The following is a 17,091-nucleotide window of genomic DNA, read 5'->3' on the forward strand; positions in this document are numbered from 1 at the left end:
TCCACCGTCAACATTTTTGAGGATAGGACCATATTTACCCCTACTCCATTATAAGTCTTTTTCAGAAATCCTCTCTTTTGTCAGCATTAAGTAAAAATATTCCGGAATTAAAAAAATAATCCAAATTTTTAACATACTGACTGGTGTAGAGTAGCCATCTCAGTAATGTGGTTGTGGAATGCACTGGAATGGGTCATTAGATAATGGGGAATGCATTTTGGGTAATCACCTTCCGGTTTGCCGGAAGATCCCATGCTGCCAGCCATTCCGCAACATGGCTACTATGTCAAGAGATTAGATAGCTCGAGTTCTTCAACAATGTGCTTGTACATGGACCGGATCAGCCATGTACAAATAGTGCTACCTGAGTTCTTCATTGAAGAATTCAGGAGCTCATGGTAGAACGTCCACCCAGTGGATGAAAAAGACCAACGTGAAATTAGGCCGTCAAGGCAGGTGTTCACGTTAAACTCTCGACATTCGTGACTGGTATAGAGTATTATTCATACTTGTTTATACATAAAACAAATTTCGATCACTGGATAGCCTTTTCTGATTAAACAATTAAAAATTATGACGTATTAGTAAAAGCGGGGATCATATGTCCGTTTACGTCGATAGGAGGGTGTATACTACAACCAAGACCACTGTCTACCAGTGACAGATCTGTTTAGCTCTTCTTCATATAACAATTATTATGGGCTTTGAAAAAATTATCGTTCGATATTCAGAAACTCAGTTCACTGGACATATAATATCTGAGAAGTTTTAAAACTGTGTTTTTAAAAGATGTTCCTTATTAGATTCTTAGACGATCTAGCCATGTTTATATGGCTGTTGAAAACAAAATTTGACCTTAACAAATGGAATTAAAGGGCTAAAATCATTCATATTGAGAATTGATTATCATTCGAAACAAAGTTTTTTCAAAATCGCCCGCAATCAAAAATTAAAACACGGTTTCTCATCTAATTTTCTTTCAGTGTACTATTACAGAATTAGTTGTAAATAACGTTAGAGCTGTAATGTATGGGTTTACGTACACATACAATTATACATCTCACACAGATATATACCTCCATATATACAGTATATGATTGAATGGATGGTTGCCTGGATAAAGATATAAATGTACATACATTCATACATACAAATATTTTGAAATGAATGGCTAATAATATCTGCGCACACACTTACAGATATACTTTGGCAAACTATTCACATTCACAGTTTAACTCACCCTGTCATGAAAGCAGTTTTTAAAAGAATGATTTTATATTATATACGAAATAATAATTACACTGACCATATTTCGAAATTGATCAGGTTGGGTTGATAGGAGGATGTAACTATATCAAAACTAATGAAATATACATAAGTCACTATCGAGCCTGTTGTGCGCTCCTTTTCTTGGAAGAAATTTGTTTTTTTATAAAAAAAATTTCACTAATTTATAATCTTTCAATATTCAGAAACTCCATTCGTAATTCCTAAGAATTTATCAAACAATATCCGGAATAATATCACTTGCAAGATAATTGGATCTATCTTCGACGAATGCTTCACAGTGGTAAAGAATGTGCTTCAGAGTATCGCTTTCCTTTCCACATGCTTCCTTTATCTTCGTGACATCATACAAACCTCAAACTTGTTTATTTTGGTGAGATTTTTCGTTTTGTTCTCATCAAGGTCACCCCGATACTCACAATCATATTTTGAATTCAGCTTTCGTTGTGTCCAATGTTTTTTCATTCGTCAAGTTATCTTCCTCGAGTTCCCTTCTATTTAAGTCTAATTCATTCGCCCTTTCGTTGCCGAATATTCTCGATCGGCCTGGTACCTATATCATATAAACGTGGCAGAGTATTCAGTTAAAGCTTTTTTAGATTTAACAATATCATCTGATATCACCCTAGTTGCCTTCTGGCTTTCGTTAAATATGTTCAACACTGTGGCCGCTAATGTCTTCAGAAGATCGGCCTGGTACCTATATTATGTAATCATGGCAGAATATTCAGTTAAAGCTTTCTTAGATTTAACTATATCATCTGATATCACCCTAATTGTCTTCTGGCTTTCGTTAAATATGTTCAACATTGTGGTCGCTAATTTCTTTAGAAGTATTATTATTTAATTCTTTGTGAAGTCTGATAAAAGTCAAACATATACCAACACAAAATGGAATTGATACTAAAGCAAAAAATCCGTATTTACAATTTCGGTGCTATGAATACAATTTTGTTTTAGGTTTTCGAAACTATACACGGGACATGATTGAAAATTATTTGTTGGGCTTTGCAAATCTCTGTAAACATTCGTCAAATTATTGAAAATGATTTCTTTGCAAACATACTTTTATATTGATCTATTTAATTACTTTAAAATATGATTTGATGTCTCTATAAATATGTTTGACGAAAATTTCTTTTAAAAATAGATACAAGGAAATACACGGTTTTTTTCAAACTGAATTAAAATGTATATTATTGGGCTTTCAAAGAGCATAATAACGAATTATTTTCATTCTAACGACTATTAGTTATAAGAAAGTTAATTTTTAGCTAAAGGACGCTTCTTAATATGTAATTAAAAACTGGCAAAATTTTTAAATAATTTTTGATAAAAATTTTCTTAATAAATCATTTATTTGGAGTTTTAGTACTGGTATTAGGTTACTAGACTATTTCATATTTAATTATTTACTTATATGAGCTACATATTATTTCAATAATATATGATTATATGATTTTTTACATAAATCCTATATTAATTACAAAGTCTATATGTTTAGAAAGACGTAGTATTTGCGGCAGTCTGTCTAAAAGATTTCCAAGTAAATTACATAAATATTTTTATTATGAAAGTTTTTTTTCAAATCTATTTCTTTTTCAGTTTTCGAATTGATTTCATTATATCGTACCTGCTTTGTTTAGAGGTCCTAAAATATGACTTATTTCAATGCAGGAGCAATATGTATACGTTGTTAATTGAATATTAGGGATTTAATATTTTTTAGTAGATAAACGTTTTAAAATTTAGACCTTTGGTATTTACCGATTACATTCAGTCCCTCGAAGCTTTCAAAGCTAAACCAATTGTTTTGAAATTTAGCTTAAGCTTTTAATACATCGGGCCTTCGCAAGAAAATTAATGGTCTTAAGATCGTAGATATCACTTTTCAGACAGTTTGTCTGAAATTTAGCTTACCTCTCAATTATTGATATCAAATTTAATACATATTCGTTGATTTTATTAATAAGCAATGCTTACCTGTAAAGAAAATAAAATTTATTTAAATTAGATAAAATTAACATTAAATTTTTATACATAATCAGTTATAATGCATTTATTAATTAAAAAGTGGGATTTCGAACTATTTATAGTTCAGATTGTTGGCAGGACATATCTGTGATAGATAATTAATCAATTTTGTTGAAATTTTATGCTCCACTACAAACATATACTGCTTATAACAGAAAATTTTAAATAAATCGTTTCAACAACAGAAAATTAAATAAAACAACAAAGGAAATAGAAAAAAAACTTGGTATTATTATTTACATGTCTGTACATGTAAATAATAATTAAAACTAAAAAACAACAACTAGTTGTTTAAATTGTGCATCAGTTTCCTTTCGTTGAAGTAAATCTATATGTTCTAAACACAAATCACATTTTTTCATCATACGCACGTTTTCTCATCGAACCAAATTCAACAACATCATCATGAATTATTTGCATTTACATTAATGCTACAAATGTGAAATATTTTCTTCATTGGCAGTGCCGTCAAAAGCAACAATTACTACAGTAATAACGGAGAAAAAGGTAAAATACTTTTTCATCTATTCAGACAGACCAATGAACCCCATACTTTCAAAGAAATAGTAGAAATGTAAGGCAACAACCAATATTTCGTTTTGAATGGTTACGAGGCAGTGATGTAAAGGGATGTTTCTTTAATCTCGGCTTATCTCGACGACTAAATTTCTATTTCTTTAATCCGAACATCTCTTAAAGCTATAGATAAAATCCGGATTAAAATTTACAATAGGCAAGTTTACAAACCGGAGACCGTTAAAGTAACGAACTTAGTTATCAAAGTGACTAAATACCAAACTAACAAACTATCAAACTAACAAACTAACAAACTAACAAACTAACAAACTAACAAACTAACAAACTAACAAACTAACAAACTAACAAACTAACAAACTAACAAACTAACAAACTAACAAACTAACAAACTAACAAACTAACAAACTAACAAACTAACAAACTAACAAACTAACAAACTAACAAACTAACAAACTAACAAACTAACAAACTAACAAACTAACAAACTAACAAACTAACAAACTAACAAACTAACAAACTAACAAACTAACAAACTAACAAACTAACAAACTAACAAACTAACAAACTAACAAACTAACAAACTAACAAACTAACAAACTAACAAACTAACAAACTTACAAACTAACTAACATTAACAAGTAAGAACGTATAACAAGTAAGAACGTATAACAAGCAAATATGGATCACCTCTAATACCATTGGAACTGGTTGTTTGGTTAACGTGGTAGTTCACTGCTCGCGAACAGTCTAGTTGAGTACAAGAGACTCCATTTAAAACGCCAGATGTATTACTATATAATATTAATCGTGAGAAATCTGAGAATGTCATTAAGCTTGAACCCAGTTATCTTATCGAGTTTAGATATGAAGGGCCGCCAAGAATGCGTTTTCTCGTAACAGCTAGAGCAGGCCATTCGCAGAAAAGATGGAAGACCATTTCTTCATTTTCTCTGTCTTTGCAACTGCGACAGTTGTCATTGAAGGGGAGCCTCAGCGGGTTTATAGGTTATCTAGTGTGTCAAACAAGAGTAGTGTCGGACAGGCACCCAGCCTTAACAGATCCTTTTTGCATTGTCTTACTAATAGGGAATTAGTAGTATAAGAATTTTGAGAGAGCAAAAATTCCTATGTTGCCGCAAATATTGAGGTCACGTAGTGACCTTCATGCTGACATTGGATCTACGTTTATACAAAGTGAGTGTGGAACCAAAATATGCATATAAAAATGTCATTTACAACTAGATATTTATTTATGCTAATTTGAATAACTATAGGAATGAATTCATTAGGAATTCGAAGATTTCCACTTCTTGAAACTCAAGAAATTTTTACAACCTACTAATATTCACATTGGAATTTAGAAAAACAATAGAATATCTTAACATACATTTAACTTAGATGTCGTCACATGTCCAGTTAATCAAAATAAAAGATTTCAAAAAAATAAAACCAGAAACATTGTATTTCTAATACAAAGAAATAACAGTCACAGCAGTCATAGAAGCACAGATATTCTTACCTTACCAAAGGTAAATCAAATCTTGCTGCTTTAGTTAACGTCAACGTTCTGTTAGCTTCTTTAGCTGACGCCATAGTAGTTGCCTTAGTTTCAAACGTCATCAAAGTTTAGCGCAGCAGCAGTAACAGCATATATTGACGTTAACGTAGCTTTAGGTATTTTGTTGTTGTTGTTTTTTTCTTTAGTGAGTACATAGTACTTTGTGTTGTTATTATTATTTTTTTCGTATGCTTAGTGTGTGTTTGTTGTTATTGCTGCTGTTATTATTTTTGTTTTTTTTTCTTTTGTTGTTTACTTTATTTGTAGTGAATTTGTTGTTATCACGTTTGAAAACACGTGCTTTTTTCTGTTCCAAACGAGAGTTTGATTGTGAAGAATAATAAAAACAAAAATAGAGAAAAAAAAATTGAAAAAAAAAACGATTTATAAACGACGACTTATATACGAATGCACTCTCTATGTTAAAACAGCAACAATAACATCATCATCGCCGTCGTAGCTGACACAAACAACAAAACGTATGTTTAGTACTGGTAGTGCTCGAATAAGTAAGTATATGTGATGACTTGCTAAGTAGCAAATTGTCATACGTACTGCTAGTCTGATTGACATTTCGCCTAACGGGTTGCCTGACTAACTGACAGTTTGTTTGTTGCATTGCTTGGCTGGTTAATTATAGAAATTTTAAACCTGCTTACCAGCTCATAACTACATAAGAGTGGGGTTTTATAGGTGGGGGAGAAAAGTTGTTCAATGTTTAGAAGTATGTGTGAGTTTGTAAAATCCCCACTTAAATGGATCCCGTACAGTTTTTTTTTTATTTAAACTGCCAGTATCAGAATATTTGCCGCCTCTTCTTGGCTGCATTTGTATTATGGATGAAGATTTGTTTGCGGTTTAATGCAATTTTTCCACAACGATAATATAAGTAAATTTTATTCATGTTTTAAAAACGAATTAAATTCTTATTTTAATATGGAATTTTTGACTCTGATTTATAGCAAATATTTACCAAGATTATCATGAATGCTGCGACATACCATAATCAAACTATAAATCGAAATCCTGAAAATATCTCTGAAATTACTGAAATATTAATACATTATATTTTGTCCATGGACGGACTTGCTAAGGTTTTGCATACAATGGTTTCTAATCACTTTTTGGAGTAATCAATAAGATCTCCTGAGGATGTAAACACTGTTATATGATGATGTAAACATTGTTATATAGCCTTAAAAATCTATATTTAACTCTATTCATTAATATTGAATATTAGATAAAAAACTTAATTAAAGTCTAATAATAAATATTTCCTAAAAGGATTGAATTACTTTGCAGTAAAATGGACAAAAATAGCTAATATTGATAATGAAATGAAGGTTTGGGAAAATTTTCAAACCAAATTTGACTTGATTTAATTATTTTTAGGTGCTGATACCAATTTGTTCACATAAGTATATAATTACGGAAAATTTATATAATTATAAAAATATATTTACTTTTAAGGGACAATTTTATTATTTTCAGTTTCACTTAAATTCAAGGAAAAAGAATTACTATTCCAATTAAGTTATCAAATATTGCATGGCTTGACTTTGATCTTTGCAGTTTCTTAGTTAAATTATTCGATTTTTAAATCTTAGTCTAGTCTATAGTCTAGTCTATAGTCTAGTCTATAGTCTAGTCTATAGTCTAGTCTATAGTCTAGTCTATAGTCTAGTCTATAGTCTAGTCTATAGTCTAGTCTATAGTCTAGTCTATAGTCTAGTCTATAGTCTAGTCTATTGTCTAGTCTATAGTCTAGTTTAGTCTATAGTCTAGTCTATAGCCTAGTCTATAATCTAGTCTATAGTTTAGTCTATAATCTAGTCTATAGTCTAGTCTATAGTTTAGTCTATAGTCCAGTTTGCAGTCTAGTATATTCTTTTATCTAGTCTATAGTGTAGTCTATAGTTTAGTCAATAGTCTAGTCTAGTCAATATGTTATTCCCAAAAAAGTAATTTTATTGCTATAAGAAAGCACTATTTATCATTTTTACAAAGTGAAAAACAAGTAGGTTTTTTAAAACAAGTCACATGTTTTATTTAAAATAATAATTTTATTAATTATTTAAATTTAAAAAAAAAAAAAGAAAAATAAAGAAATTAAATCACCTTTAAACACTCATAAGCTAAACAATATTTCCCAGACATTATGCGATTTATTCGGATTTATAAGATGGATGATGAGTGAAGTCATTCATAGTTAGTTAGTTGTATAAATGAATAATTTGTCTGAATTAATTTTATAACTGTCATTCATTTAGCTTTTTTGTCAAATACTCTCTGCTTCTCTTCTAAATAATTTGTTTATTTCTGTTTTATTTGCAATTCTATTGTTTTGTAAATTTTTTCCCTTTACACGTTTATTTATTTAGTTTTATTTTAAATGTTGTTGCTGTTGAAGTGAAAGCTTTTTTTACTCGTGACTTGTTACTCTTTTTTTCCCCCACAAACGGAATAAAAAGCTTATTTAGTTGTTTTTTTACTGTTTAGTTGCAATAGTTACCGTTAGAGTGCGTTATTTTAAAAATATTAGCGAGAGCTTTTAAGAGAGCCACAAGATAATAAATACTAAACAAAGTTAAAAAGGGTGTTGCCATTTGTTGCCGTTAAAAAAATAGTTTTAAATTTAAATTTGAAATTAAAGGGAAATGATGAAAAAAGAAGAACTACAAATATAAATTAAAACATGATTTTAAAGAGAGAAAGGAAAAGAATTCTGTGTTTTTTATTTTCAATTAAATTTTAGAAAAATTTAATTAGTTCTGTCCATTTTTAACACAAATCACTGTACATTTAATAAATATTATCAAAATTTATATTTCAACACATTTCTATGAATAATGATTGATTACAATCAAATAAATATTTGCTTTCTAGCAAAAAAAAAAAAAATTATAAACGTAATTTCAAAATCTAATAAAATTTTTACATATTCATGGAAAACATGTGTTTTTTTAAATATTTCTATAAAATTCTCTAAACAAACAAAACAGAAAATATGCATAAATATTTAATTGATGTTTTAATAAAAACACAAGTAAAACTAGAAAACTACTTCAAATATTTGTTGAAAGAAAAAAAAATCAAAATGAGAAAAAAAATTATATTCAAAATTTTATTTGAAAATACAATTAGACCGCTTAGCGTAGCCAAATAAATTGTGCGTTTGTTAAAAAAAAGAAATTTCATTCAGAGAAAAAAGAATCAACATTTTAATAAAAACACCTAAAATTGAAAAAAAAAAAAAAATATTAAAAGAAAACATTAAAATATTTTCTTATTATTTCAAGTGGATATTTTAATTTTGTGTGTGTGTTTTTTTTTAGCAAAACTAAAATATTCTTTTGAGGTAAAAATAACAAAAACATATGGTTCTGCTTAAGTAAATTTAAAATACATTAAATTAATTATAATTACAACAAATGTATTGCTATCATAATTTTTATTTAAAAATTGTTTATGGATTTTAAACACGTTTTTTTGCGCTTAATACCAAATAATCCCTTTGTGAAATTATGGCCTCTTAAATTGTTATCATTAGAAAAATGTCTGCTGCCCAAAAAAAAAAAAAAAACTGAGATATTTTTACAAACGATCTATAAGATCTTTAAAATTTATGATCATTGTATTTTAGTTAAAATTTTGAAACATTTGCCAAGATTTAAAACAAACAACTAAACACTGAACAAACAACTAAACACTGATCGTATTTTAGAAATCAAAAGATATGAGATCCTATTGATCTCATTTCTGAAATACGATCAGGCCGAGTAAGTAAGAACTTCTAAAGAAGCGAAAAAGAAGTGTAATTTACTCCATGGAATTACTGAAAAAACCCTGAAGAAATGATGATTTGAAGATAGACTTGTCATAGGAATGATGACCTTTTTATTTGGTTCCAAATTCACTACATCTAAAGTCATTCTGAGGAAGTAATTTTTATGTTTCTTTTTTATCATTTTCCATGTATCAATCAAATCCAAAATCCTATTCAAAAATAGTTTTATCATTGTCTATAGCATAAAAATATGCTATAGACAATTGACTAAAAATTACATTCAAAAAATTAAAAAAATCTCTATTTTATGATTATTGAACTTTTCATAAATGGTGATCCAATAAAAGATCCGTTATTATCATTATAATTATAATTTTAATGAGTCAATTCGACCGAATCAAAAATTTTACTTTACTTGACTCAAAGTAATAAACTAGCTGATCTTGGGAAAGGTGTAAAAAAGTTAACTAAGTTTTGCTGTAGATCCACATGGATAATAAATTAAACATTTATGTCCGAATTGGTTATCATTTAAATGAGTTTTATTCTTAAGTAATTAAGACCAAATTGACTACTTTTACTTAAATATTTAATAATTTTATATTTATAGAATAAAAAAAAATAATGATAAAAATTATAAAAAAATAGATTTTGAGCAAATTTTCCTCTTCATTAACTATCCAGACACGGGTGTTAATCGTAATTAACAAACGATCAATCATGACTTTTGTTAATTATCTTTAAATTATAAAAAATAACGTAATTTTTATAAAAAAAACTTTTTATTATAAAAAACTGTTTTGAATTTAGTTGTTGATTACTTAATGATAAGATTACCTTGCGTCAAAAAAATAATAATTACACCATTTCCTTTAATTATAGAGAAATATTATATATTGATTTAAATTTTTTTCAAGATTTTAATAAAATTTTTAAAATTTCTCCTGACTGCAGTCCTCTGACATTTCACTCACCACTTTAATTATTATTATTTTATAAAATTTTCTACATTTCTTGCTGCTTACCTGTAATGAAAAATAGAAAAAAAAATATTATTTAATTAATATGAAACGTGCTACAGATAGATAAGTATAAAAATATGCTAAATTTTATATATAAATGTTTTTTTGTTTGCGAAAAAATTACTCTTTGGTTTGTTGGCATTTAATCGTTTTGCAACATCAAATATTATTACATGTACTAGATTTCTTTTTGCTTAATTTTAATTAATTAAAGTGTGTAAAACATCACCCTTTTACAATTTCTTTCATTCATTAGTCTAAATTTTCTATTTACAGTTGAGTTTGGGTACGATTTGTTAATAAATTTTTTTGGGAATATTTAAAAATTTTTTTCTAAAATAAAAAATCTTGTGATCAAAGATGGATGTTGCAGGAAAGGTGAGTGAATTGAAAAGTTATTGAAATAAATTTAAAGAAATATTATTGGGCAGTAATAGTCTTGTACTATAGGGCAGAACATAGTCTGGCAGAATAAACTTTAGTGTAGACTATAGATCGGACCATAGAATAAACTGTGGACTGCAGAAAAATTCTAGTTTGCACAATAGAATAGATTTTAATCTGGACAATATAATAGACTTTAGTTTTGACTATAGAGTATACTGTAGTTTTAATTATATTGTAGCCTAGGCTATAGACTATAGTCTGAACTATAGAGTAGACAATAGTATGGACTATTAAATAGACTATAATTTGAACAATAGAATATACTATAGTCAGAACTATAGAGTAGACTATAATATTAACTATACAGAATATAGTTAAAGTCTGGACTATAGAATAGACTATAGTCTGGACTATGATGTAGACGATAGTCTGGACTATATAAAAGACTTTATTTAGTCTGGACTATAGAATAGACCTTAGTTAGGACAATAGAATAAACTTTAAACTTTACTATAAAATAGACTACCGACTGTACTTTGGAGTAGACTACAGTCTGGACTATAAAATAGACTAAAGTCTGGACTATAGAATTAACATTAGTTTGGACAATAGAATTTAGCATGGGCCAATGAAAATACTACAGTCAGTACTATAAAAAAAAAATAAACTATAGTCTAGACTATAGAATAAATTATAGTCCGGACTATAGAATATATTATTGTCTGTACTATACAATAGACTTTAGTTTGGACTATTTAATAGAATATAGTCTTAACTATATTCTAGTTTTGGCTAAAGGGTAGGCTATATTCTGAACTGTAGAGTAGACAATAGTCTGGACTATAAAATAGACCATAGTTTGAACAATAGAATATACTATAGTCTGAACTATAGAGTAGACTGTAATCTTAGCTATATTGTAGTCTGGTCTATAAAGTAGACTATAGTCTGGGCAACAGTTCCCCCGGGGCATGTTTCCATGAAATCTCCATCATGGTGTATTGCAATCCCGGGGTAATACCTCTAGTCTGCCGGTGATGTCAAATGTATCCTTGGCTTCGCCTCGGAATGATTTGACATGAGGTCCAACCAGAGCACCATATAATCTGGCACTACGGGTGGCCAGTTGCCCGCAGGACTATGTCCTGGCTGGTCAATTGGTTAAGGTTCCTTCGGGATCCACATAGTGGCTGTGGTTTAAAACCCAAAATCCTAGGGAGAGAATGTTGGTTTAAGGACTGATATATCCTATACCTAATGGGTTCGATAATTCTCTCTTCGAACAGGTCTGTGTACAAAGCAGCATATGCTGGATTCCTAAACCCGATCGGTATCTATTACCGTTCGTGTAGTGGGACGCCAGTATATGCTGGGGAATAGTCAGGTCAGTATTCAATGGTTGCCTGTCATCCCGTAGATCGATCTTTATGATCATGGGAATGGAACTGATGCTAAAATTGGTGAAAGATCGGGAAAGTCTTCATATATTGGAGATTAGTACTGATTTAGTATGCTTTTTTACACTTCGGGAAAGTTCTTCGGTGCTGTTGCCATCTCAACAGGATATATTGATACATGCTGCGCTACTATTTGTTGGGGCAATTATTGGAATTAATCGACATTCATTTGTCTGGACAACAGAATACACTTAAGTTGAGACTATAAAATAGACTTTATCTGGACTATATAATATAATCTAGTCTACACTTTAGAATAAAATAAAGTCTGTACTAAAGAATAGGCTAAAGTCGGACTATAGAGTAGTGTAATGCCTGGACTATAGAGTAGAATATATTCTGGACCATAGTAGAAGTAAAGAGTATATTATACTATGTACTATATAGTAGAACTATAGGACTATCGACTGGAATATGATCTGAACTATAGAGTAGTTTGGACTATAGAGTAGTCTGGACTATAGAGTATATTAAAGTCTGGACCACAGAGTAGACAATAATATGGACAAAATTACAAAAAAGTTTGCTATATTTAAATAATTTCTAATACTGTATACATTATACTGTTTATAGCCTAATTAATTCTAAATTCTACCACTTATCTGAGTGGTTTATAAATGACATCAAAATATTTGTCATCTGTGATTTGAATAATTAAAATAATTTTAATATTTAAAATAAATTTATGAGATATTTTTTGCTTTTATTATACAAACTTTTCTTTTTTTCTATATATGTAAATGTTTACATGAACATATACAGATAAATATTACAAAAAAAAAAAAAATAAATTGCATCGACATTTATAATTTGGTGCATTGAAATTTTCTTTTTAACTTAACAGATACATACATATTTATAAACGAAACAGATACAACACAGATGTAGAATTAGTTTTGAAGGCAAAATTTTTGCCGAAAAGAAGAAAAAATCTAAAAATGCATTTAAACTTATTGACACACAACAAACCAAAACTCATTACAGGCAAGTAATAGAATAAAAAATATAACCCAGCGAACAATTTTATAGCAATAAAACAAGCTTTGATAGAATTTTAAAGTATGTAAAGTATGAAATGTTAAAGTTTGTTGAAATTAATTTGTAAAGTAACTATAGATTTCGCATGCCCTTTTGACGTAGTAAGGTAGCTATATACATAAACTTTTTGCTGGTTGCATTATGTGGGTACAAACTGTATTAGTATTTGCATTTAAATACTAATGAAATTGTAATCATATGGTTTAAATATTTTTTCGTTTTTTTTTACAAACATGACAAACAAAAAGCAAAACAGCTTTTTAAAACTAAATTTGAACAATTGCCAAAATATTCACAAATTATACAAATAAAATCATGAGATGAGAATAAAATAATAATAATAATAATAATAAAAGCAGTAAAAGAAATAAATAACAGAAAAAGTTTATTTTTTTATGGTTCTAAGTTTATGTATGTATGTCCGTCTGTAAGACAGTCTAACCGTCTGCCTGTCACTTTTGTTCAATGTATCTGTCTCCCCAACCGAATGTTTGTTGCATGTGTAATTGTTGTACACGTTTATAGTTTTTGTTATTTTTTTTTTTGAATCTTCTAGTTTACATTTCAAACTAAAATGTCAAAATACATATTCAAACGAATCGGAACAGAAATAAATAAAATGTAATTACAATAAAATAAATTAAATTATTTACAAATTTCTGTTAAACACAATTATTATTTGAAACAGTGTGTATGTATTAGTTAGTTGTTAATAGATTAATTACTTAGAAACAGAGATCTCTAGAGTTTGGATTATGGAGGTGATCATAGTATGAACTGTGAATAGTATATGGTATATACTATAGAGCAATTTACAGTTTTATCTATAGAGCAGAATGTAGTCTGGACTGTGGAACAGGCTATAGTCTCGACTATAGAGCAGAATACACTTTCGACTAAAGAATAGACTACCGTCTGGATACTATAGCAGACTATAGTATAGGATGTAAAGTAGACTACGATATGGACGGTAAAATGGACTGCAGAATATACTATTAGATAGACTATGGAATATATTATTATGAACACTATAGAGCAGACTATAGTCTGGACTAGAGAGGACTATAGGCTATAGTCTGGACTACAGCAGACTATAATCTGGACTATAAAGCAGACTATATGCTAGACTATAGTCTGGACTACAGCAGACTAAAATCTGGACTATAGAAGATTATAGTCTGGACTATAGCATACTATAATTTGGGCTATAGCAGACTATAGAGGAGCCTATAGTCTCGACTTTAGAGCAGCCTATAGTCTTGATTATAGCAGACTATATTCTGGACTACAAGTAGACTTTAATCTGAAATATAAAGCAGACTGTAGTCTAGACTATAGCAGATTGTAGTCTAGACTATAGCAGATTGTAGTCTAGACTATAGAAGATTATAATCTGGACTGTAGCAGACTATAATCTGGACTATAGCAGACTGGCCTGTAGCAGACTATAGTCTGTTCTATATAGTATAATATATTTTAGACTATAGGAGGCTGTAGAGCAGACTGTAGTCTGGACTTTAGAGTAGAAAATATATATGGACTATAAAGCAGACTATAGTCTGGACTACAGTGTAGGCTACAGTCTAGACTATCAAGTAGAATATTGTCTGGGCTATAAAGTAAACTGTAATCTGGACTATAGAGCATATATAGTCTGAATTGTAGAGTAGAGGATCTACAGTATTGTTGACTATAGTCGCGACTGTAGTAGAGCACAACTGTAGTGTAAACTTCACTTTAAACTATTTTACCTCTAAAACTTTATCCTCAGCTTTTCGAGAAAATCAAACAAAATCTTCGATAACTATTGTTAAAATTCTGAAAATTTTTAATTAAATTCGATGGTGTGGCGTTGAGTGAAGGGTTTCTGTAAAATGTTGCATTCTAATTACTATATATTTTCACACTTTTATTGTATGTGTTTTAATTTAATTTATTTATAATTTGGTAAATTCTTAATATTTTCATTGTAGCCAAACACATGTATTGTTGTAATAAAAAAAATTAATGTGATTTTTATTGGCAACAATCAATCATTCGATTGGAAGTTTAAAAAAATGTAATTAAACTGTATCCAAGTGCTCAATTGTTTGTTGCGGTTTTTTAATTTAATCAATGAAAATTAACCCTTTAAGGTGATCAGCTAAGTGTACAAGTGTTACTGATCATTTGCCAATTGGATTGTGATTGTTAAATGAAAATAAAAAATAGGTGAAAAAGTTGTGAGTTAGAAAATGACTAGTACAATTAATTGTAAAAATAAAATGAAATTATTTAAATTTTAAATCTATGAAAAAGGAAAAAATATATATTTTAACTGTAACTGTAACAGTTTTAACGGCGTTGTTGGAAGTTAACTTAGGCGGTTGCAGTTTTTAACTGCTTTAACCAGTTAAAAGTAAAAAAGTGTTTAATTTGTGAAATTTACAAAGATTTTGTTAAATGTTTTCATTGCTATTTTCAAAACAATAAAAATTGAACATTTTTCAACGGCGCAACTTGTTAAACTTCAACGACGGCCAGATTCATGCAACTTACGGCGAGCCGTCTACAATTTTCATGAACATTTTTCTGTCAACGCTGTAAGATGTGACAACTTTTTATTACAACTTTTAGCTATTAAAATTTATATTAGAATTATTTTAATAAAAATATTTTGTATTATTTTGTGTTTATTATTATTAAATGTCGCAACATTTTACTTTTTTTATTTATTTCAAACGTGGGTGTATTAGAATTACAAAAAAAGTATTATTACGTTTTTTTTTTTTTTTGTTTTCTTATTGTTTAAATATTTTTTATATTATAATATTGTGTATATAATTTTATATAGCTAAAGAAAAAAATGTTGTTCTAATTGTAAAAATATATTCATAAGTCCATAAGTATTCCCCTGTCAGACGCAAAAGAGGTTCAGTGAACGTCATTGAACAAAAAGACAATTTATCTTGAATGTTAAATTTTTTTTAAACATTAGAAATATTTTATAAAATATTATATATTTATATATATAATTTATAAATATATTTTAATAATAATCCTATTTTTTTCAAAATATATTCTAACAAATTTCTAATATTTTTTCTTCTTATTGCGAACACATTACTTTTATTTTCATTTAAAATTTATTTCAGTTAATTTAAATAAGAATTTTTATAAGAAATTTTCATTTTTATTTTCTATGACAAATCTGACTCAATTAATTATGGCGTAAAAATAAAATTTTATTTTTAATTTTTCGTGTTAAATTTATTTTTTTTAATTTAACTAAGAGACTAAAACAAATTTACTTTTAATGAAAAGAATGCAACAGAAATTGAAATTTTACAGTTTTAATTGTAAAATAAATGAACAAATTAATAATAATTGAAAATAATTTGTTAACTGGAAATAAAACTTTATAATTTAATTAACAATTTTAATGAAATTGTATTTTTTTTTTTTGAATTAACATCTCTAAACAATTGTTTCCACAATAAAATTAAAAGTGGGACACGCCCACTTTTTTCTATTTCCTTAAAAAAAAATTACCACATAGTGATAAATAAAACCCCCCAAATGACCCATTTTCTTTTTATACCAAACAACAAAAATTTCTTGAGACAACTAACAAAAAAAATGAAACTTTTTCCTCAACAGCCATTAATTTAAAATGGCATTAAGAAGAGGTGAAAGATTAAGATCTTTGTATTGATGTCACAAAAAATATGTATATGGAAAACCAAAAAAGAAAAACAATATTGTCAGGTCTTTGATTTTCAGCAGCAGCAACAACAAAAAAAGACACACAACAAACAAAGAAACTACAACTAAAAATGAAACAAAAATCCGTAAAAAAATTATGAGATGAATGACGTCTTAATGGTTTTGAAGGTTAAGACAAATGAGATTTAGCCATAATAACTACAAACAAAAAAGAAACAAAACATTTTAGACAGTGCATAGCAAAATGATAAAGATAAGTAAAAAAAATTGTATGTATGG

This window comes from Lucilia cuprina, chromosome 5 (assembly GCF_022045245.1).
Source record: "Lucilia cuprina isolate Lc7/37 chromosome 5, ASM2204524v1, whole genome shotgun sequence".
Taxonomy (NCBI): domain Eukaryota; kingdom Metazoa; phylum Arthropoda; class Insecta; order Diptera; family Calliphoridae; genus Lucilia; species Lucilia cuprina.